At 43.4% G+C, this 24,670-nt stretch overlaps 1 protein-coding gene across 2 annotated transcripts in view; it reads right to left on the bottom strand.

Moving 5' to 3' along the window:
* The window catches only part of hivep2a (HIVEP zinc finger 2a), a 123,469-nt gene extending 106,882 nt beyond the window's left edge, over positions 1 to 16,587 (bottom strand). For both annotated transcript variants that reach the window (XM_085432541.1, XM_085432542.1), the window contains exons 1-2: positions 16,190 to 16,587; positions 4,923 to 4,973 (exon numbers count right to left, since the gene is read on the bottom strand). The gene's annotated coding sequence lies outside the window, so the exon portion shown is untranslated. The remainder of the gene's footprint in view (positions 1 to 4,922; positions 4,974 to 16,189) is intronic.
* Positions 16,588 to 24,670: the final 8,083 nt, after the last annotated feature.

Genomic DNA, 24,670 nt, shown 5'->3' with positions numbered 1-24,670 from the left:
TGTGAAGTTTAAAGGCCCACACGTTTATGCTTTGAGGTGCAGATAGTAATCTCTGCTTTACATGATCTATTTCTGTGCACGGTCCGCCTCAACCACACACACACACAGAAACAAAGACTCGTGGGTGACAACACATACAGTTATAGAAGAAAGCATGATGTGAGAGCCAGCGGGAGATAGAAAAGAGAAAGACGGAGGATTTTTGGATTACATAGTTCATCTCATCCTTGATACCAAGCCGCCTGTTTCACAGGAAGAGGAAGTGACACCGCTGACTCTCTCTCTCTCTCACACACACACACACACACACACACACACACACACACACACACAGTTTCTTCTGCTATCCATCATATTTGCAACCAACACACATTTGAAAAGCAAAGAACGCAAAAGCCCAGTCCCTAATCTTCAGCCACACACTTCTTCCATCCATCATTTTTAGTGTAATCTTCACCGCAGCAGTCACTTCACGAGTCCTCCTTCATGAATTATCCTCCATCTGTTTATAGTCACTGCTGCATCAGTATTTTTCTTCCAGCACAAGCACTATTCTTGCACAGCTCCTTTACTCTACTACTCCGCTGCTTTGAACTCAAATGCAAAACATTTGTCCTTGGTGATCATTGTCAGGGGATGCTAGTGCTTATGACTGTTTTCTGTGTCTTGACCATTAACCTTCCCATTATTACTGGAAAAGGGGCTTATATCAACTACATTAAAACATTAATGGCCCACAAAAAAAATCATTTTCGACCTGACTTGCATATTAATTTTAATACAAAGCAGCTGTACAAGGTCGGGAATAAGATCTGCATTCAGTCTTTTGATGCTGCAAAGCACATCATCTTTTTTTTTTTTCACACAGTAGTAGTGCGTTGAGGGAATGAATGCATTGTTCATCTGTGTTTTTCTAGTTTCTTGCACTATATGAGGCCGTGGAGGATGTTATTTAGAGGGTAAGCCAAGAATATCGCATAAAAAATTATGTCAAGATTTCTATTTGATTAAGAGAAAATCATAAGATTACACACTCGCTTTAAGATTTTTAAAAACTCAGCATCATGTTTCTTTGTGATCGTGGCATCAACTAGCAGAAAACTAATGTGTCATGTTCAGCATTGGGAAGTTATGTGTAGTACTTGTACTTTCCCTTCTTTAAAAAACCCCAACATGCTAAGTTTATGCTTCCTACGTCAGCGTCTTACAAGACAGATTAAGAATCTCTTTTGTTAGCATGTTCTGGTTTGACTTCCTGATAAAATAAAAGATCATTGGCAAGGACCACAACCTCAAACGGGTTATACAATGCTTACTGATAGGGAATGGTAGATGGATTTTAGGCCTCAGTTAAAGCCTTACACTGAGGTTTGGGGAAGGCGTCGCAGAGGATCAGTGGTGCTTCCCAAGCCAGGCAGATCCCTGTGGTACCAATGACGACAATAAACAGGCACACGAAGCGGGAAGGCATTTATAGACATACAACTGGAAGAGGGGTTTATGAGATCTTGCTCCTGAATTTTGGATAAATTATCCCCAATTGAAAAGAAATGAGTAACGTGAACGAACGATCTGACAGCTTCCAATAACACTGAATTACCGGAGACATTAGCATGACAGTTGTTGTCCCACTGCTTCACCTAAACAGCCAGTCATCTGCTTTAGCTGCTTCAGGAAATATATTGCCAGGGGAGCATAATTACTCTTTATCATAGTAAACTTATAGAGCACCTCCTTTTCCTCTTATTTGGTGTTCACAACACCATCTATTCAGCACATTGGTGGGATGAACCAGAAACATTGACCACGTCAATAAAACCTGAAAATTTAACGACTGTGCTCTTAATCTAGCTGGGCCTTTAACTAGTTTCCAGGATGGTTGCTGAGTGGGCAAGACTGCTATTATTATTATTATTATCTTAACAACACGTGTGCTGACTTATTTTTTTTCTTTACTTTGAATTTAGGAGACTTAAAGTGATAATTACTGTCAGCTGAAAACTATTGAAAAATTGTGTAATATTGAGAATTGTTTGGCTTTGCAAATATGACATTTTCAAAATTAAACAAGAAGGATAAAATTAATGCCAAAGTTTTTTTTTCTTGCATTCAAAATTTGTGATTATATTTATTGAGTAGTAATGATTTGTTTAATTCTGTACAACAATTAATTCTCAAGATCCTTGCAAAACGTTTCGGTATTAAACTGTATAAGAAGCCATGCAAAAGACATTTGTTATTTTCTTGTGTTTAGTCTTAGAAAAAGTATATTTGTCCTCAACAACTGGCATGAACAATTTTCTGGTACACACACACACACACACACACACACACACACACACACACACACACACACACATATATATATATATATATATATATATATATATATATATATATATATATATATATATGATGTAAGTTTGTTTGTTTTTTTTCTTTTTTTTTACATAAGCCTCATTTGTTTTTTTGGATTTTTTTTTGTATATCAACAGAAAAAGCCACGCCTTCTGTCAGTTGATGTCTGTCAATGACAGTTCCAGTAAAATGCGATGAGGTGATGTCATCATGAACTCAGAAGCTCAAACAGAGACATGAAGATAAGCTGTAACTTGACTTGTTTGGTAAAGGTATAAAACCTCAGGGCAGTAATTCCAGTTTGAGATGACAAAATCTGAGAATCAGTGACATGCATATGATGTCTGGCAATTCTGCACTTCTTGCAATGATACAAACCACTGCTGCCAGCCTGGGGTATATGTTTGCTTTTATTACACCAAATATTATTTTATTTCATTTTTCAGGCAGATTGGCCATCATTGTGAAAGCAGAGTTAGAAGAGATGGGTATACATTTCCGTTGGATTTCCGTTGGATTTGGATCCTAACACAGCGTCTGCTTCTGCCTTTACTCACCATAATCAGCTCAGCTCGCAAAACTTTGGTCTTGGCAAACAAAAGCTCGACCTGATTATTGTGCGTGCGAGGAGGAAAATTAGATCATTTACCAAACAGTACAAAGGATGTTAATGAAAGAGAGTCACAGAAATGTGATTGCAGGCAGCGGGAACGTTAAAGTGAGCTCTATCATTTGCACTCCCAGCTGAGGTCGCACCTCCAATAACGAAGCTGGCCAGTTTCCCCGGCAACCAGCCGGGAGGAAACAGTTGAGAGTAATTCTGGTTAAATGAAAACAGCTCAAATGGCTCCTTGTCTTACCGTCTGTTTTTTCTTTATGAGCCTCCCTCTCTCGCTCATCACAGAAGAATCAGCCATTTTAAAAGACGGTTATTATTGCAGAGAAGCACGACTTCTTAAATGAAAACTCTACTCTTGCACAGATAGTTGAAATATTTTCAACTATTTTCAACATTTTTTCTACACAAACTGCATTTTTAAACAGTTTTCTTGACTTTTTTTTTTTTTAAATTAAAGTGACCTACTGTACTTTTCCTTATTATCTGCCATATAGAGTCTGTTAAAGTTGTGGATGCTCATATTAAACATGGCCAAAGTTTCAAATAATGAGGTCAGTGTAAGTTCAAATAATCCATGTGGCAGAAGTTTTGGCTTCAGACTGGTCGAAATGCTCCTTTTATGCTGAGTGATTTGACGACAAAGAGAGGATGTCCTTATATGGACATCTCTGACTATCTTCTTATTGGGGAGTTTTTCCTTTCCGCTGTTGCCACGTCTTTGCTCATAAGAGGTTGTGTAATTGTTGGGTTTTCTCTGTATTATTATAGGGTTCTTGCCGTAGAATATAAAGCATGCTGTGGTGACTGCTACTACTTTTGATATTGCAATAGGCAACCAGTCACTAGAAGCTGGCTTAAAGGGCAAAATGTCACCTGAGCTATAAATTTATTTATATTACTGAGTTTTAAATATCTTCATAGATAATCACTGACTTGTCAAAATTGACCTCTATTCATTGCACCCGAAATGTTTTACCTAAACTAGCTCATAAATTACTCTATTTTGTGCGCAATGACTGGATGTCATATATTATTTTACACTATCCGGTCGTTAAGTGATGACGTGACGAATCCTACTTCCGGGCCTAAAGTAGTCTGCGTTTAATATGGCTTTTGTGTTGTTAACATGTTTAATGTTTTGTATTTTCTTCTATTTAATCTCAAAAAGCTCCTAAAACAGTCAGTGATCACCGTTGACCTCCCTCGGCTTTTATTACCGCTAATCATTTATTTAAGCTCAGTTTTTAAAACCTTAGGATGTAACTACAGCCCAGCGCATGCAGCAGTATATGAATGACTAACCTCGTATTTTGGATGGATTATCTCAGTTGTTCTCCTGGCTGAAGTTTGGTCCTTTTACAGCATGCTGCCATGCGATTACATTTGTTCCTGACCACCGAGAACACTCACTTTAACTTTTATCGAGTGGAAAAAGGTTAGCTTGTTTATATTATGCTAACATAGCTGTGTCGCTAGCGGTCACGTAGCACATCATTATATACCAGCTAGCCAAACTCCAGTAACCCTACAAACGTCACTGCTGTTTAGTTTCCTGTCTTCATTTATGTTGGAAGTGAGAACAGAGCTGTGCATTTTAATTTGTTTCCAAAACCCCGCAGTCAGGACATGCTATATTGTATTTCGATAGAAGCTAGCGAGCTAACTCCCTGCTAACTTCTAACTCCGTTAAATGTCATAAATTCCGTTTTCATGGATGCCTGGATGTTAAACTCAGTTGTTACACCTGGTAGAGCAGACACTGATCATTTTATTAAAGATGAAAGACTTTAGACAGTTTTTCAACTCTCAGTAATGCCATAGTGATCGTTTGATATATGGACCTGCAGCGGAGTTTAGGCCCAGACACGGCTAGTGACGTCAGACTTTGCGACCGGGTAGTCGCGATATACAAGTACACAGTGGTTATTAGGTTTGTGGATCCTACCTGGTGCAACCGTTTGCTTTCTGGTCCGTTTATCAAGTCCACAAATTGCCCCTAGAGGAGAAAGACAGATGACAGAATTAGAGCATGATGGCACTCTTATGCAAAACTGCCAGTTTTAAACACACTCTGTGTGCTACATGCATACAAATGGCTGCCTCCTGCACTGGAGTCATGCTGATTTCTGACATATTGCCAAATGCCCATGCAGTCTGTATCGCAGTACGGTTGTGAAAAAAGCCCCCCACTGGACCGACAATATGAACATGGCTGGGGGATGTTTAACCCACCCACTGCCCAAAGCCACATTATCACCAAGATGTGACCCGCAGTATTTGCATAGTTTTGGCTTAGTGCTGCTTGTCCTGTAGTTCAAAACAGGAGAATCTTCAAAAAGCATGCAAATTTCCTTTTTGGCAGAGAGTTAAACATGACAATCAATATTTTTGTTCATCTTTGTCGATTAGGCTACACCCAGCAAAACCAGACATGTTATAAATAATCAAAATCTATGGGGGGCCTTAGAAATACTAAAAACGGCATTTGTATCACACTTGTCCTAAAAGGCCGGTCATCTGCGTTTGAGCAGTTAAAGCAATATTACTCTCTTTTTTTTTCATTAGATTTGGCAATTTTATATATACAGCTTTTCCTTTCTGAACGGCTTCTTGGTCCACAAAAAACTGCCCTGGGGTTTTTTCAAAGATGACTGCCAAGTGGTGAGAAAAAAAGAGTAGAAATAATAATATTTCCCTTACAGCTCACTAATCTACAGCTCACCAATTAAAGCAGTTACACTGAGTCTATTTCATGCCTTTTAAACTGATGTGTAAAAATGATAAATTACTGTTTTAATTGGAGTATTGCTGAAGAGTACTTGGTAACCTTCAGTTGGTCGCCTAACAAACATCCAATGAAAATTATTTCCCTACAGCAAATAAGATTTTTAGTTTAGATAGATTAACTTTGTGGCAACAGTTTGGGGAAGGCCCTTTTCTGTTTCAGCATTACAATGGCTCCAGACATGAAGCCAGGTTCAAGAGGAAATGGTTTTCAAGTTTGGTGTGAAAACACTTGGCTGACATCAAGGCCATAAAACACTTTTGGGATGAACTGGAATGCGTGTTGTCAACCAGGTCTTTCATCCAGCAGCAGCGTTGTACTGAACCAGATTAAATCCCCGACTGAGGTGGGGAGAAGTTTATCCCAGGAGACCGACACCACACCTACCGCCAATTTAGAAACACCAGTTAACCTAACAAGCATGTCTTTGGACTGTAACAGGAAACTGGAGCACCCAGAGGAAACCCAGGCAGGCACATGCAAACTCAAAACAGAAATTTCTCAGCCATCTAGAAGGACAATTAATCTTCAGAAACAGTGGCCCCACATGAATCACAAGCCCCACTCTCCTTGATGAAAGTTCAGTGTTGCAGGGAATTATTACTTTCTGGCCGTCTCACCCTCAAAACACTCGGCAGCCTTGCTTTGGTATAGGATCATAACCAAAATACAACTAGTTGGCAACCAACTGAGTCAAGTGTCCAATTCCAAAGAGAGCCATCACAGACCAGACTCATCGGCACAGACTGACTCAGTCTGACTCCAGCGTGTTAACAGTTCTTCTGCATTTAGAAACTAGACAGCAGTTATTTTCAAAAACTCTTGCCCACAAGACTGACTGCAGTCCATCTGAGTTACACAAGGCACCCTGTGCAACTGCCTTGCGATCTATATGCAATCCAAAGATTTAAGGGAATCGGCAATGACTGATTTTTTCCTAGTTCTAAGGAGGTTTCTGTCCTATATTTCTTAATATCACTGAGCAAAGAGAGCAAAGGGTCTGCGCACTTATAAATTAATAAAAATGAGAAATAAGTCATTAAATATACTAAGGTGTCGTTTACCATAATTGGCAAGCCTGCCAGGTGAGTGCGTGGGAAACAAAAGTGCATTTGTGTTATTTCAGCAGTTACTGACAATTGAAAACTGTTCAGGTTTGAGGACGTCTCACATTTTCAGTCGTTTTTGAAGGTGAGAAAGTTATAAGACACTCTCGGCGCATGAATATCAGCGTAGAATTGAAATGGGTGTCAGCTAAAAACACACAGCAGCAATGCTTCTGTAATATCTTCAGAACAGCAGAGGTGACATGCTGATCCTGTGGTTTGTAATCATAAATTCCTAAAAACACGTCTTCAGTAGCTGAAGTCTCTGCTGCCATCTTAGAGGATTGGGAACATTTGACACTGCCATATCAAACCCCACAATGAATCCAGCAATAAGCAAATAAAAACACACGACATTCTGTCTTAGAGCTTCAGATCACTCATGTCATCTGTTTGTCATCTTGATTTTCGCTTTTCTTTTGTCACTTTTTTCTTTGGATGTGATGTTTTTCCATTGTTTTATTTTTTTTAAGCCCACTGGGGTTTCTGTTTAGTCTCACCTGCTGAGATTGGATTTTTTTTTCATCCCCAGATATTTTCTGAAGTGTTTTTATCTTTTGTATGGATATGCAAATCACTCACCCTAAACCTACAGTAGCAGCTGTCTCTGTGTTTTCACTGTGATAATATCAGACTGGGCAAACAAAGCCTGGGAACGGCACACCGATACCAGCTAGAGTGTTTAACGAAGTTTGTTCTTACAGATTTACATTAACTTTTGATGAAAAACACAGGTTAGATTAAGCTGTAAAAGTAAATATCAATGCATAGTTCAATTATTATGATTTTTAAAAACCCAGACATTTGTGGTAGATCTTTTGTAATGAGCTTTAAGGGGGAAAAACCCTCATATGGATTACACATAATCAGTTTGCAATGTTTTTCTCATTCGAGTAATCATTTTTTAATCATTTTCATCATAATTTACCATTTAAAGTTTATCTGCTTACCCTAAATCTGTCCAACCTTCGTCACTTGGATTGACTACATTTCCCAAAATGCCTCTGGACACCCCCCAGAGAAAATGCCAGGGTTCAGCAGGGTTTTACCTACACTTGGACTCATCAGTGAAGTATGAAAGTGAGAGTTTCCCAGTGAGAGAAAGTGAGAAGTTTTTAATTGTGCAAACACTCATTGCAATGTATTCTGGTTCGGGTTTCGTTTCTGTGGGTGCAGATATTTAAATACTTCCGGTATGACTGCAGAGCGTCGGCACAAAATAGCGGCAGTAAATTCTGAGTGACTAACATCAGAAAGGGATGTATGTTGGTGTTTGAGATCACAGATTTTTAATCATTTTAAATCATATTATCATACTTAGACATCTAAGATTTTAAAAAAAATCAATACAAGCGAGCGTCTGGGTGTTAATGAAAGCAGGAGTTTGACTGTGTCATCTTACTTGTGAAGTAAGAAATAATTCCTACTACACTCATGATATGAAAGACTTGTATTTACTATTTACTGTTCACTGACCACTTTATTAGGTACACGTTGCTAGTACTGGATTACACACCCCTCTTGCCCCCTCGTGCTTTTCCCTTTTTTGGTGAGCTGGTGTGAACTGTAACCTCAATTTCCTGTTCTTAGCTAACAAGAGTGGCAGACAGTGTGGTCTTCTGCTGCTGTAGCCCATCTACAGTACTTCAAGCTTCAATTTGTAATGCATTCAGAGATGCTCTTGGTTATAACAAGTGGTTATTGTGGCCTTCTTGTCTGACCTCTGACATCTACGAGGCATTTACGACTGCTGTTCACTGGAGATAGTTGTGTGGGAAAATCCCTGTAAATCTGCAGTTTGATAGTAACAAAAAGTCACTTAAATCACCTTTCTTCCTTATTCTGATGCTTAGATTGAACTTCAGCTTGCAGGTTGTCTGGACCATGTCTACATGCCTAAGTACATTGAAAAGGGAGATGGCCTCAGAAAGGAGCTGAAACTGGTTGGGATGAAGTACAGGGCTGCAGCAAGACTCGGTATAAACAGTCCAAGAATAAGAAGAAAGAGCAGCATATAGATCACCTTTAAATCTTTCCAAATGTCTCCAAAAACTGAGAAAATATGCCAGTAAAACTGCATATAAGTGTAAGGTGATCAAATTCTGTCTGATCACAAGTCCAAAGGCATCCAGTGTACAGTTATAGAAGACATGTTGGCAGAGAAGGTGTTGTATTTGATTTCAGGCCCTTATAGCATACAGTGTCATGACAGAAAACAGCAGCTTTTACAATGATATTCAAAATTATTCAACTATAGTTTAAGTTGTCAAATTGGCAGTGTAGAGTACAGTAAAGGAGAACAGGATGACGGTGGTGTCATCTGGGATTTCCTGATTACAAAACACTGATTTAGCTCCACTGTCTGATGCATAAATGCATGAAGTGAGACTAATTACAAGCTGCTGAGAAAGTAGGCCAGTTTGAGTAAAGGTCTCTCTTTCTCCTTCTCTCCATTTATTTCTGTAGCATCGCTATGTCCATTTGAAAAGCCGCAAACACACACACAAAAACACGCACAGCCCACAGCATGTTCAGCGCCTGACTTTGCGTAAAAAGAGATTAGATTTCAATATCAGCCTCTTTCCCCCTCCCTCTACCTTTTTGTTTAAAAACCTGCAATATAACTGGCTGATATGGACCAATGGACAATAAAGAGTTCATCGCTGATTGGCTGAGGGACAACTAATGTCCCAGCACATGACATGCTCGCACACTGTTCTCCTTTTTCCCTTCTTTCTTCACCTCCTCCAGTCCTCCACTCCTCCACGTGTATAACGGTATGAAACTAAACCACTGTGGAACGATTTATCTGGTACACCCAGTCAACCACCTCATTAGGCTTTGTGTGTGCATATGTGTGGATGTGTCTTAATAATTCACCCGTCGCTGTCAGGACCTCGGTCACCAGAGCGCTCTCAGGTTCCTTTACAGCTCTCAGGTGATCGCACACACTCACACACACACAGGGAAAAATTGTGCAATTGCATTCAAAAGCAGCACAATGCAATGAGATAAACTTTATACGAGTTCAGTGTGCCGTTCGCTGAGCGCAGTGTTAGCGTGCTGTGGGTGCATTATGTTGCAAAGCAAATTGTGCACTTCTTTGTTAGTAATAATCCACTCTGAGGTGTCTCATACAATGGTAGTACAACAACAGAGTGAGTGAGGCAAAGGACAACAATATACAGAGTGGAACAAAGTTCCTATTGTCAAATCTTTTCTCATGGAGTGAAATCCAGCAAGGTTAAATGATATAATCTGAATATCAGCGGCTATTTTTTCACTGAACTATGACATGTGGAATGTATTTTTTGGCAGTAAAATATGAAATATGAGAACGAACTACTAGATGTAACCCTATTTGGTTCTCTTTCAACTTTTCAAACTGTTTATCAGTCAAAAATACAATATTTACTCTTTATATTAGGGTCTATAGGTTCATGTGCACGTGCATGCTTTTACCAGCGAATCAGTTCCGAATGAACACCCTGTACACCAGTGAGTCCCAGCTACAATGAAAGCTGTGTGCATCTGTATGTGTGAAAGGGGTTATGTCTTCACACCATGCCATACATCTGCAGTCATTTCAAATTCTCCAGCTATGATGTGTGCACTGTGATAATTGACAGCAAATGCTAACCTAACACGTCTGCAGCGAACCGGCTGCAGCACAGTCAGCGGTGAGACAGACGAAGAGACAGGAGGAGAGGCAGAGCGCTGCAATAAGAAGTATGTGAAAAGAAAAATGGAGGTTGTCAAACAGACATTTGGAATTGAATTCTCTGAATTCTTGTGTTGAATTCCAACTATTCAAAGTAATTTAAGCCTTGCTATTGTTTTTTGAGCCAAACCGGACACCGTGAGTCCAAAGTTCCTGCTGCATGCATAAGACTTTCTGGACAGTGGCATCTTGCAGATAAATGTAATGTAATCAGATGAGGATTCTGGTCACAGCATGAATATATGTGTGGCCACATGACAGATAAGAAATATTTATTACATCTATGGCAAATCCAACAAGGAGACATGTTTGAAAGCCTTGAAGAAAACTGGACATTGAGTTTTTCAATTTGAATTTTGAAATAATGGTTAAGAGATCCTTTATTATTTGGCATAATTCTCCCACTATTTAAATTTAAAGCTGTAAAGAAGCTGTTGTGTAAGATTAACAGTCTAAACGCTGTATTTTTAAACTCAGTATAAGCCCAAACTTTTGAGGTGTGGAGGTTTTTCAGAGGACTGTGACTTCTGTCTGCTAAACATTTGGTTTTCAGACTTTTTTGTTCTCCAGGCAGAACAAGAGAAAAGCCTATGTGAATAATAAAGTAGCCCCTCGCTTATCTGATCTGGTCTTCTTTGATTGTATTGTCATTCGCAGCCACTTTTGACAGCCCTTCAGTGGAATCTGGACCTATATCTTCTTATCAGACACTTCCACACATTGTTCTTCTGGTTCATATCCAGTGCTCTTTTGAAGCAGTTGAAGGGATGTTTAGTTTCACAAGTGCCTTTTGAGCTATATGCCATATGTTATCATTCAAGAGCCTCCACAATAGCTTTTGCAATACTGTCTATGGGTAATTTCTCCTTTAGGTGGTGGGTCACACTTGTGGTTAGTTGTAATTTGCCCCACAAAAGAAACAAGCTGTTTACCGTGTTTGCAAAGGCCTTTGATGAGCCATGCCATCACCTGGAAACTGCACAAGCAGCCTGGGTTTTTTCTGTGACAGAGGCTTTTTAGGGGAAATGAGTTAAAACAAAGGAGAGACGCAGTGAATTTGCAAGTCATTCATAATGTTTTTCGCAGTTATACTTCAACAATAATGTATGGATTTCACAAAATCCCACAACACCTCACAGAACACCAGTCATCCAGGAACCACGGCATGACGAAAAGTAGCACAATCAACTGCTTCACTGAGTCTGACTCAAATTCCCACATCAGGCACTGGTGACAACAGCCGAGCGGTTGAGCCCGTTCGGTGCAGCTCTACTCCGAGCTGCTTTCACAGCTCTTAACTCTTCTGTTCATTATCCAGTGAAAGTGTCGAGCGTGCACGATGCTGATTGTCAGCGTGTGAGGATGGCATGGGTAAATCTCCAGAGAATTCACAGTGAGCGCGTGTCATTTGTCCAACCTCCCGGACCTTCTAACCAGGCACCCCACTGCTGTAGTGAAAGAGTGTCTGAAGTGGACTACTTCCTGCTGTGTGCTGCACGTGAGAAACGGCATCTTTGATAGTAGTCCTGTGCTGATTCTAACAACAAACGGTCAGCAGTTTAAAGGCACTTCCCAGTCACACAGCAACAAGTTCCATTTGTGTCTTTTTGCTAGTTTGTGACTTAATTGTGATTTAACATCAAACAAGCAACAAGTGAAGAACGGTATCCACGGCGCTGTCTGCAACCTTTCCTCTCTCTTTCATTACTTGGTGGGAACATTTGATGGCACTTACACTACTGTTATCTTCACTTTACTTTCACTTGTCTGCTAAAATTAAAGGAGTGAAGAATAAATACATTACACAGTTTAAGTTTTCTTATCTTGTTTCTGTTACGTGTTATTTCATTAATAAATGTATTGATTTCTTCGTTACAATTCCTTCTCTGTTTTAGTCAAACTTTATGTTAAACAAGAAAAATATATATTTCCGTCCCTTTTTCTTGAAGTTAGAGTCAAAGAAGACTCAATATCAGTATCAGGCCTGAGAAGGTCAGAACAGTACATCACCAGACGTAATTTTAATGTCCTTGAATTTATACAGTGCTTTCCTAGTCTTACTGACCACTCAAAGCACTTTAAACAATTACATTTTTAGCCGTACATTCATACAGCACTTTATTCTACACACTTAAAGCACTTGATCTTATTCATCATCATCTTTGACCAACATCCGGGTCGCTTGTAACAACCTTGTTACAACTAAAGAAAGTTGCACTGAATTTTTTCGTTTTTGGTGACTGATTGTGAATCGCTCACGATCATAACAAACTGGTCGACCTGAAGTTGAACAAGCAACAACCTCAAACTCAAGTTGGGAGGCAACTTTCAATCTGAAGGCAATCGCGCAGGTCGCCTGGTGGAAAGCAACTTGTCGCCAAACATTCGCGGTCTGATTCAGACAGACTGTGATCACTCTTAGGCAGCTGGTTGTCACCACCATCCTGCAGCATTTGCATCACTATTTATGATATGATATGTTTTATAATCTCCTTTGGGAAATTCGCTGCGGACTTAACTGCTTCCCAGGAAACATCTTAGCAAAGAGTCAATAAACATTAAAATAAAAAAATAAATAAATGAATCGACAAATAAAGGAAAGTAGTCTATTTATAATCACAAACACAAACCACTCAACTTAAAGGCAACGAACACATATTGCACAGATAACTTCAAAAACTGTTATTTAAAATCTTTATTGAAGCTAAATGATTTTTTTAAATTCTTGGGTTGTAATTCCAGGACTCTATTTTGGGATTTATGGAGGAATTTCATAGTTTCATTTTCTAATCTTTGAGATCCTGGAAGTAGTTATCGTCAATTTCTGTTCAATGTGTATTTCTGTGTATGTCAACACCAACAGTGAATTGCTGTATCAACACAACCAGACTGCATGTAATTGACAACTTGACCCCAGTCAATTGCAAACTGATAGCAGATGAACTCTGTCTTATTTCCATGTTAACACATTAAAATTGCGTTGAAGAAGGCAACTGACTACAAGTGGTCACATGCCCAGTCCCGTTCTTCAGAGCAACCGTTTCAAAGGCAATGAGATTACACGTTCATTGCACACAGTTGCCATAATTTTTGTTAGTGTCACCAACCACTGGTTGCCCTAGGGTGACTATAGCATAATGTACATCTCTTCAGGAAGGAACCAGAGTACCCAGAGGGAGCCCATGCAGTCACAGGGAGAATAACACTCTGAAGGCCCCACCCAGATGGAGTTCGAACTAGCAACTTTCTTGGAGTGAGGTGACTGTGCTACCCGCTGTTATTGTAGGTTGTTACATATGTAGCTTGTTGTTACATAAGCTCACACTGCTTCACCGACATAAATGACTTTCCAGACAGCTGCTGCTTAAATCTGGCATACTGATCCATGCAGGCAGCTGCCCTTGAGCCAACACCGCTGTTACGGCCAAGCCACCGGGCTATCCATAGGCTTAAGAATGGTGTGTCCCAAATGCTAACACAGCAACTTCTAAATTAAAATGCTCCTGAAACTGTGCCAGCCCTGGCACAAGCATGATATATGTCAAAAAAAATCTCCAAGACATTAAGCCAAGGACTGTTAGCACTTTATGAACCTTTTCAACTCCGCTGCGTGCTGCTTGTACAAGGGTAGCTTGCTGTATGTTGGGAAGACATAAGAGTTCCCACAAGGCCTAAGTAATAAATTAATTGAATGTTTAGTGCTGAAAGTCTTCTCACACCTCATGCATGTTCTCCATACGCCTGTCCTCCCTGGTAACAGTGTACTTGTGTGTGTGCGTGCCTGGATGCTTGCTCCTACGCAGTAGCTACACCGCGATGGCCATCTGAGGTGGCAGTAGGACAGATGGTACGTAGGTCGGCCTTCCCCCGTGCACACTCTCAAACATCCATCCATCACTGACACGTGCACGCACAGAGTCAGCAGCATGTTCCCTGACAGCAGAATACATACTGTAATCATCTCTTCAGCTGCAGGCTACAAATGCCACCAACACCATGAGCACATTCAGGACTCACTTCTGTGGCTGCTTTTTCCTTCTGCAGCTTTGACTGGCGGAAAAGAGGCATTCATCTGCAGTTATTCTTGCCATATTTCTCATTATTTCACAGTCTCCAAAGCTTTTTACTGTTTCTATAAATAGCATGCGCATGGTGTCCATTGTAGTCTAAAATTAGCCACCATCCCTGAACAAAAAGATAATAAAAACACACAAATGCATTATTTATATAAAATTGTTATTGATTCCACTTTTGCAATTTGACTTTTACTTTTCATTAATTATGAATCTATAATTTCTTTCACTTTTGTTTTATACTTTTTTTTTAATCTTTCTTACAATTTATCATAAAATGTTACTTATTTGATAACTGCATGCTTTTGTAGAGAAGCTCTTTGTTTGAACTTTCTGTCACACATTAAACATCAAACAAATGCTCTGAGATCCACAAAGTCATATTGGCTGCAGCTTGGCTGCATGCTGCCCTTCAGCTGTTTCAAACCTGCACTTCAGACCTCACCCTGCCAATCATGTGCACTGCTGTGAGTGTCCTTGAGCAGGATCTTACCACCTGTTGCATGCAGTTGCGTTTGACCCTGATCTTTGACCTCTGACCTAATGGAACCCAGCCTGCAGAGATGACCACTACGAGATGATAATGTAAATCTTCTTTGGAAATGGAGACAGGCTAACATATTTTCCAGGAGAGTACAGAGGGAGAGGGAGAGAGGGAGTGAGAGCAGGAAGAGCGGCAGGGCCGAGCCGTTAGTCGCAGTCTCCCCGGCTGGGGCCCCTCTCTATACGGCAACACGTCATGGAACATTCCCGGAACCAGCCAGCGCACCACCCACCATCTCTCTCTCCCTCTCATACACAGACACATACACAGAGGAAACAAACGATGAGCATATGAGATAAAGTCACCCCCATCCGAAAAAGAAATGGCCAGTGTTCCCCTATTCGTTTTCGGCAAGCACAGTGTAAACCAACGCTTAGGTACTGTAGCAACAAGAGTCGTTTGTGACTCTCTGAGGAGTGTCACACTGATCATACTGTAGCAGCAACAAGGAAATACCAAAGAGTGCGCGGAGGTCACTGCTTCAACTCACTTTTGAACATTCCACGCGCGCTATAGAGTGATTAAAGAAGTCTCACATGAACGTCAGAGAGAACTGCAGGTGAAGGTCTATTAATCAAACCAACCTGCCGTGGGTTTGTGCTAAAAACAAATCAACCTTCGGACGCAAAAATCACACCAATCACACACCATCCGAACTTCCACTTTCATCGCTTCCTATCCACCAACACGTACCCTCCCTCTCTTCCTCACTGTCTATCTCTTCCCCGGCCTTGCAACCAGCCTGGCCGGGCAGGCTACTGCAAATTCCTCAGGATATTACGCAACCTGGGTAATCTGCATGCAATGCAATGCGTGCCCGGGGTATTCCCCCAGCATAGCCTTGCCTTTATAAGCTAAGCAAAAGCTCAAGTGCCTTGAAAAGATGCCATAAATGTCCACCATGGCGCATAAAATCCCACTGTCACTGTGATGTGTGTGAGAATATGATCCGTAAGCTTTCGTTTTCCCCTCTCCGCTCTTACCTTCTGTCTGCGCTCCGGCTGCGCGTCTCCGTGCGAAAATGACAACAAGCAGCCCGGTGACAGCAGATCCGATTCCGGGCGAGCTTCGCTCGTCGCTCCGCTACAAACAGCCAGGGGGTGGTTGTTAGAAATCCACAACAATCGAGGGGGGAGCGCTGGAAACGCCGCAGAGAAGAAGCCGGCGAGGAAAAGTTGCGCGTAAAATTGGAAGGAATCCTCTGCGAGCGGATTTCTGCTGCCAGAGCTCCACTCCTGCAGTCAGACAGACAGTAAATGTGTGCGTCTGACTGTGTTGTGAGTGTGTATGTGTGCGTGTGTCAGGGTGAAATCAGGAGACACATACACACGCACACACACACTCATACGCACACGGGGGTTATTCCAAGCGCCACTTCCCAGAATAGCAGCATAGAGGAGAGTGAGAGTGAGAGAGACGGAGCGGCAGAGAGCGAGGAGAGAGGGCGTGTGTGTGTGTGAGTGTGTGTGTGTCCGCTTGCAGGCGCGCGTCCGTGCAAATGTGTGTGCCGCTGTGACGTCGTCGGATCCCCCAACGCGCAACCAGGGCAGAGGGAGGGGAGGGGAGGAGGAGCAGTGGCCGAGGAGGAGGCTCTGTCTGCCGGCAGAGAGAGAGCAGGATTCCCCGGTCACCTCTGGAGCGACCTGTCTGTCTGACTGCCTGCCTGTCTCCGTGCCTTCTTTTTGCTTGCACATCCATAGATATATAGTAAAACGGAACACATTCAAAAGCATTATTTGCAAATTGTACTTCAAAATCTAGCACATGTCGTCGTATTAAAAAAAATCAAATATTTCTATTGTTTACAGATGGCACGACCTTATTGAATTATAGATGTCCACAGATATTATTAATATTATATGTGTTTGTTTTATTTCATCTTCTTACCTTTTCTTATGGGTTTACTACACAGCTGGATGCAGGGAACATGTCTTAATTCCCCATGGCAGAAAATTAACCCGTTCACCTCATTTCCCTCTTTCTCTAATACAGTGTGTGCATGCAGTCACTGCTGGAATGTTTAGGCTCCCGCATGTGCAGTGTATTGATTTGATTAAACGGATTGAGAATTATCGCTGGTAGCAGACACATATGGGCCTACCATGGGCTGTTTTTGACGCAGGGCATGGGATTAGCATGGACCAGATGTGGCCCAAATGTCTCACCTGACTTGACACTTGGCTGGACCCAGAACCAAGAGTATGAATGAGGGGCTGCATGTTTTGCCACTCCTCTACTTTCATTATTATGCATGTACCTTCTGGTTGAGGAACAGGATTGAAACCCTTAGTTTGAAGTTTTCACCTGCAGAACATGAAGCTTGTTTTCTCATTCAATCTCTTTTCCCACTACAGAAACATTTGGAGCTGCTAGATGCTGGCTCCACCACTAAATAGAGCATTGGAGAGATAAACAGAACATCTCATTATTGCTCAGCCTTGTTTGCTTTTGGTAGCATGAGCACAAAGCCTGAAAAATTATTTTCTTTCTGCTTAATGGCACAGATGCTACTGTTTTTTGTTATTTTAGCTGTTACTGGTTAGCATGGTTTATAAAGTGCATTCTTCTTCTTCTACAAGACCTACATCATGAGTAATTGATCCCTAAATCACACACTTTGACTGAGTATTGCCTTCACCACGTCTGCGAAATTAGAATGTTTGATTTTAAGACAGGGGACTTAAAATCTTAGTCTTTCAGAGAAAGTTTTTATCCAAGCAAAATAATGGTTACAATTGTAAAAAGCAATTGTAAAAGCAAGCTTCCACACAGGCTTCAGTATGAAAGCTAAAGGCAGACCGGGGCATGTGATTAAACAAAATATATGCTAATGTCAAAGTAATGATATTTTTTAAACATTTCTTGATGCACACATTTCTACAGGTCTCACAAAGCCTGTTCTAAAGCCACTGGTCAAGGCTATGTGAGACGTGTTAAAAAAAAAAAAAAAAAAAAAAAAAAAAAAAACAAAACACAGGAGAAACTCTTTGGTTGTGTCATGGTCGGCTGTGTGGCAGGCAGGATGAGGACCCAATCGCAAAACTCACGGACTCAAGGGATGAACTCAAAAGGCAGCTTTATTGCTGACAAGATGACAGGAAAATACAAAACTTAAACTGGGCACAATAAACTAATACTTGGAGAGAGACACAGGGAAATCCACGCAGCATGAGGGAGACGCAGACATAAATACACAGAGGGTTAACGAGGGAAGTGGGAGCACACGGGGAACACAGCTGACACAGATAATCATAACGAGACAGGGCAGGAGTGAACACAACATGACGCATACTGACGAGAGACTGTCAAAGTAAAACAGGAAGTACAGAGGTTCAGACAGGAGGAGAGAGCACGGGGAGAACACAGACATAACAGGCTGGGGAAAACATGGAATAAAACACGAAAGGGGACAAGGGCTCATGAATACATAGAGGGGCACACAGGGGGTGAGAGTCACAAAGGGAAAGCACACAGGGAACCACATAACAGGGCAACTCAGGAAACAGAACCTAAACAGGGAACTGAATACAAAAATACAAGAGAACTAAGAATACTGGGCCAACACGGCCCAGGACCATGACATCACCCCCCCCCCCCCCCTTAAGGGCTGGCTCCAGACAGCCCAAACACAGGAAAACAAAAAACCAAACAGAAAACGACCCAGGGCGGGCGGCGGGGGCCCAGGACAGAGGGCACGGAACAGAAAACAAAGGAGCACAGCAAACACCGGAGCCCAAGAAAAACAACCCAAAACACAGTGCAGTTCAGGGGGCCGACCATGCGGAAGGCAGCGGCGACGACGTGGAAACAGTTCAGGGGGCCGGCCGCGCGGAAGGCAGCGGCGGCGGCGAAGGAGACGGAGCCGTTCAGGGGGCCGGCTGCATGGAATGCAGCGGCGGCTCTCCAGTGTTAGGCATGCTGGCCATGGCCTGGTGGGCACAGGACCAGACGAGGCAGGACCAGGCGAAGCACAGGCCGGACCGGGCGTGGGTGCAGCTGATGCAGAGGCCGGACCAGACCACGTCCGAACGGGCCCCTCGGACCCTCCAGCGGAGACGAGGAGGTGCTGGCCGGGCTGACCTGAGCCCCCAGCGGAGACGAGGAGCGGCTGGCCGGGCTGACCTGAACCCCCAGCGGAGACGAGGAGCGGCTGGAGGGGTTCCCCCTGAACCCCCAGCGGAGACGAGGAGCGGCTGGAGGGGTTCCCCCTGAACCCCCAGCGGAGACGAGGAGCGGCTGGAGGGGTTCCCCCTGAACCCCCAGCGGAGACGGATGCAGAGCCAGCAGGTGCAGAGACTTTTGGCTGAGGGGACGCTAACTGTAGCTGCACAGGGCACGCAGTCGGCTTAGGATGCAACGGCTGGGGCTGTGCAGGGCAAACAGTCTGTCCAAAGTTTGTCAGCACCACGCAGTCCTCAGCTGGCGGAGAAAGCTCACAAAGGCTTCCAGCTGAGGTTGGCAGTGTCTGAGCGGGTTGCTGTGCTATTAACTGAGCTGGTGACAGAGGTAATGACAGAGCTAATAATGACTGAGCCGTTGACTGAGTTATGGACAGCAATGCCAGTTGTAGTGGGAATTGCGCTTGTGGTAGATTAGGTGTCTGGCTCTGGGCTGCTCTCCTCCGGGGAACAGGAATGGGTGCTGGGCCTGGCCGAACACCAGCCATCCCCACCCGAGGAACAGATACGGGTGCAGGGACGAGCTGGGCTCTGGCTGCCTTTACCCTGGGGGCTGGTGTAGGTGCAGGAGCTAGCTGGACCTCTGTCGCTCCCACCCGAGGAACTGAGACGGGTGCAGGAGTCGGCAGGGTCACGGCTGACCTCACCCGGGGAACCGGAACAGGAGCAGGCAAAGTCTGGGTGTCCATCAACCCCACCCGAGGAGCAGGTACGGGTGCCGGGATGATAGGAGCCTCTGCCAGTCTGGGAACAGAAGCAGGGACCAGCTGGACCTCAGCTACCCTCTCCCGAAGAACTGATACGGGAGCTAGGGAAGGCTGGGCCCACGCTGCCTTGGTTACAGAAACTGAAGCGGGAGAGCTGAGCTCAGGAGCAGAAACAGACACAGGGAAAACAGAGTTAGTGGAGCTAGAAACAGTGTTAGCGAACAGAGATTCATGGCGGGCCACTCCTAGCGACTCTGTAGGCCTTAAGCTGTCCATCTTAGGAGTAGCAGTCTCTAAAACAGTCATTGCACAGGAAGATCCAGGTTTAGCAGAGTCAGAGTCTGTAATACCGGGCACAAAGGGATCCGTTATGGACACAGGAGCATTCACACAGACCGTTTCTAAATATACAGGTTGGGGAGCAGCATAGTCCAGGAGTGGAGACACACCACTCACAGTCTCACACTCAGCAGGTACAGAGACCGCAGAACTGTTAACTTCACAGTGCTGTTCACAAGTATGCGGCTCAAAAACGGTCTTTTGCTTCTCTACGGTGAAATAATCTGTCTGTGAGTTAATTGCTGCTGACCTGGGAGGAGCACAGGAAACATAGTCGCTCTCAAACACGGGCGTGAGGGTAGGCACTGCAGGACCAGAATTAACAGACCCAGAGTTAATGGCCTCAGGGATGACGCGCACGGGGCTTATAGTGCCAGGAGTCTTTAATTTAGCATGAACAGCAGTCTCTAGAGTGGTGATGAAGTTAGTCTCGTGCGTAATAGAAGCGGAGGCGAACGTAGAAACAGTATGAGGCCTAGAAACAGTCATATTCAACCTTTTTGTTCTTCTCTGGTGAGTTACGGACGTGAAAAACAGCGGACTCAGAAAACGAATACTGTCCGAGACGGTCGGGCTTGGAACTCGCATGGAAAAAGCAGTCAGATTCACTCACCACCGGAGCTTGCTCAGTAGCTTTAGCGTGGCGACGGCGTGAGCGTCGTGTTTTCCCGGGAACTGTGCCGTGAGTTCCCGAGGCAGTGGGCGCAGGCACTTCGGTGATGTCGGCTGGCTGAGCCGATGACGAACCAGGCTGCGCCGGAGAGACAGGGAGCTTGTGCAGCTCTGAGCGCGGAAGTCCCAGGTAGAGCGCAAAAGCCTGCAGCGGGGTAAGGCCGTTTGTCGTCGGCTCGAAACCACTCCCCGACCGCCGAGTAACCCTCTTCTTTGCGCGGGACGTGGGCGGCGACCGGAGAGGCGAACCAGAAGTCGAAAATGCCGGAGGAGTTGTGGCAGGCGATAGGCTGACTCCTCCAACTCTTCTTACCGTGGGGCGGTGTGGGGAAAAAGCAGCAGCCTTTGCCATTTGGACGCTGCGCGGCCCACCTAGCGCCCATAGAGTCCCATGAAAGGCAGACTCGTGCTCCCGGGCGTGCCGAGCCTCCTGCCTTCTCCTCTCGTTAGGGAAGGCGGAGTTTGCACGCTGCCGGTTCCGAACGGAGTTTGCTGGGTCCATTACTGGTCGTAGTCTTCTGTCATGGTCGGCTGTGTGGCAGGCAGGATGAGGACCCAATCGCAAAACTCACGGACTCAAGGGATGAACTCAAAAGGCAGCTTTATTGATGACAGGAAAATACAAAACTTAAACTGGGCACAATAAACTAATACTTGGAGAGAGACACAGGGAAATCCACGCAGCATGAGGGAGACGCAGACATAAATACACAGAGGGTTAACGAGGGAAGTGGGAGCACACGGGGAACACAGCTGACACAGATAATCATAACGAGACAGGGCAGGAGTGAACACAACATGACGCATACTGACGAGAGACTGTCAAAGTAAAACAGGAAGTACAGAGGTTCAGACAGGAGGAGAGAGCACGGGGAGAACACAGACATAACAGGCTGGGGAAAACATGGAATAAAACACGAAAGGGGACAAGGGCTCATGAATACATAGAGGGGCACACAGGGGGTGAGAGTCACAAAGGGAAGGCACACAGGGAACCACATAACAGGGCAACTCAGGAAACAGAACCTAAACAGGGAACTGAATACAAAAATACAAGAGAACTAAGAATACTGGGCCAACACGGCCCAGGACCATGACAGGTTGTGTGGTTTACATGAAGAAAAGTAGCCGTCTGCCATGGCATTGACTGCACAGAAAATAAACTTTATATCTGACTGGTCCATTTCCTGTACTGCTGTGCTCCATCATTTTGAGATTTAGCTGGCAGGAACATATTTGGGTGTGGTCACGTGCTTCTTTCAGTAATTTTCTGTGGTCTCTGTTTGCTGTCGATGTCTCTTGTATCATCTTGAAGACAGATGGATGCACAGCCAACTCTTGGTAAAGAGGCTCTCAGTCCTGCACTCTTTTCACATCGTTTTCCTTCAGCATCGGCTTTCTCATCTGGGCATTTGGTGTTACCTTCATACTGACCATTAAGCTCTTAAACATTTGACTCAGGCATGCATCAGTGCTGACTATACAGCAAAAAACTAGGTGGGCCAGGAGTTATGCAGACTCTAAATTGCAACATGGGTTGAATTACAACGGAGTCTGTTTTGACCTACGTGACCTATTTTATGTACACAGTGTTCTCTCTATCACTTTATACTCTCTTTAATTGTTCGTGAATGAGTGTTGTGTTTTTTTCATTCTTATGTGAGTTTGTATTGTTTTACTGTGCTTGTATTTGATTGAGGAAGCAGAGGGTGCGTGACCTTCCCACCTGTGTGGAAAAGAAAATCTTCATCAGAATTGTTCATGACTTTTAATTATGCTGCATCCGTTTTACCAAAATTATGTGCTCAGCGTATACATGTTAGCAGCAGTCCTTTCTGCTTCACAGTAGTCTCTACAGCAGGGCGTGGCAGTAAAAGAGTTAAGGAAGGAAAAATCTGAAGCTGCACCAGTCAAACTGGTAGCGCTAAAAAGTTAAGACTTCGGAGGGAAATCCACATTGGAAATCTGATGTAAGTGGAAACCCATTTTAAACCTATAGCATAATTAAGTTATTACATTTCTGGTGAGGTGCATGTGGAAGATTAAAAGGGGTTTCTGGTTCGATTTCCCACAGACGTCACAGAAGGCACAAGTCTAAACGTGACTGGCAGGAAGAAAACTTATTGTCTAAACAATAAAAATAAAAGATTTTTCCTCACTGTCATTTTTGACTACACTCTAACTCACTCTCTAGTGCCAGATCAGTATCTGGCACTATAAAATGCTTGTCTTATGGTGATAGTTCTGTCCGTTTGTGTAGGTTTGCTTACAGAGAGACTGCAGAAAGGAGTTTCAGCCGTAGCAGTAGGTTGAATCCTGATTGGTTGATGAGCTGACCAGAGCAGGGAAGGAAGTGACAGCAGAATTCACTGGGAATGGGAGAAGTGCAAAAAACGTTAGTTTAAGTTAAAAAAAAAATACAGTGTGAGAAGTGGAGGCAGTGGCTGCAGTGGGCACTTTTCATTGTTTTAAATGCTCGGTTTCGATTCAGCTCTTTGTGTTTATAATGTCACTCTTCTCCACAGCTGACTGATGGACCAACAACAGTAGAAGCAAGAGTAACCCGTACTTACTTAGAGCTAGTGTCCTCAGTCGAGGCCAAATGTGGCCCACAAGAGAGCTGCATTCATTCCTATCTGGGATGTGCCATAATACAGTGAAATCTGTGTCTACACTATGGACAGGTCACAGGAGACAGTAGACAATAGCAGCAGCAAGTTTCCCAGCCACTTTAGCCTAGTGTAGCATGACAAAGGCATGGTTTAGGCTCATCTGATTCACTGCAGACTACATAAGGAAAAGGAAAAATTGAATTCTAACCTTAAAGATCAAGAGCGTGTGTCTCCTTAAGCCACACAAGGAGCTTGATGCTTCCACAGGAAAGGGACCAGAAGGCTGAAGACTCTGCCTCCCATTCTTCTTTTGGAAACTGCAGGAACCACAAGCAAGCCTGCAGTCTGAGAGCAAAGTGCTCTGATAGAATAATATGTCACTATGACGTGTTTAGGATTTTTGTGTGTGAACAGCAAAAGTGTTGGTTGTTTGACTTTATGTACTTCAGGACTGAGGGAAGCCAGCCAATCCTGCTGCACAATACTTATGCTCAGCTAAGCTGACTGGATCTTGGCTAAAGCGCCATATGAAGTGACATTAATCTTCACGTATTCCTAATAATGTTGAACTGTTTTAGGGTTTGACTATGTCAGTTGCTTTTGAAGTTCAGAGTTACATATTGCCAAGAGCCAACATCACATGAAACTAAAACTGTAGCTACTATATTCTAGTTTTAGTTCAGAACACTCTGCCGGTGTTGAACAGTTTGAAAAATAACCATAATGATGCCAGAAGATGACCGTGTGCTAATGGTTATAATCATGTTTCTTACCACTGAAAATCCAAGAAAGTGAGTGCAACAATTGTGCATCAATCTGGTGGGTTGCACTATATTTTTAGGTGGGCCCTTAGTATTCACACAATACCTACTCTGGCTCCTTTCATGTGTAAAACACATTTGGAAATACAGCAGAGCTCATTTAGGCAGCCCTCCTGCTAATAAATTAGGCTTGTT

The sequence above is a fragment of the Copadichromis virginalis genome, linkage group LG15, assembly GCF_057382275.1.
Source record: "Copadichromis virginalis isolate Kocher_CV1m ecotype Utaka linkage group LG15, C_Virginalis_male_GT1.1, whole genome shotgun sequence".
Taxonomy (NCBI): Eukaryota; Metazoa; Chordata; class Actinopteri; order Cichliformes; family Cichlidae; genus Copadichromis; species Copadichromis virginalis.
The sequence above is the reverse complement of the archived record's forward strand: the minus strand, read 5'-3'. Positions and strand labels throughout refer to the sequence as shown.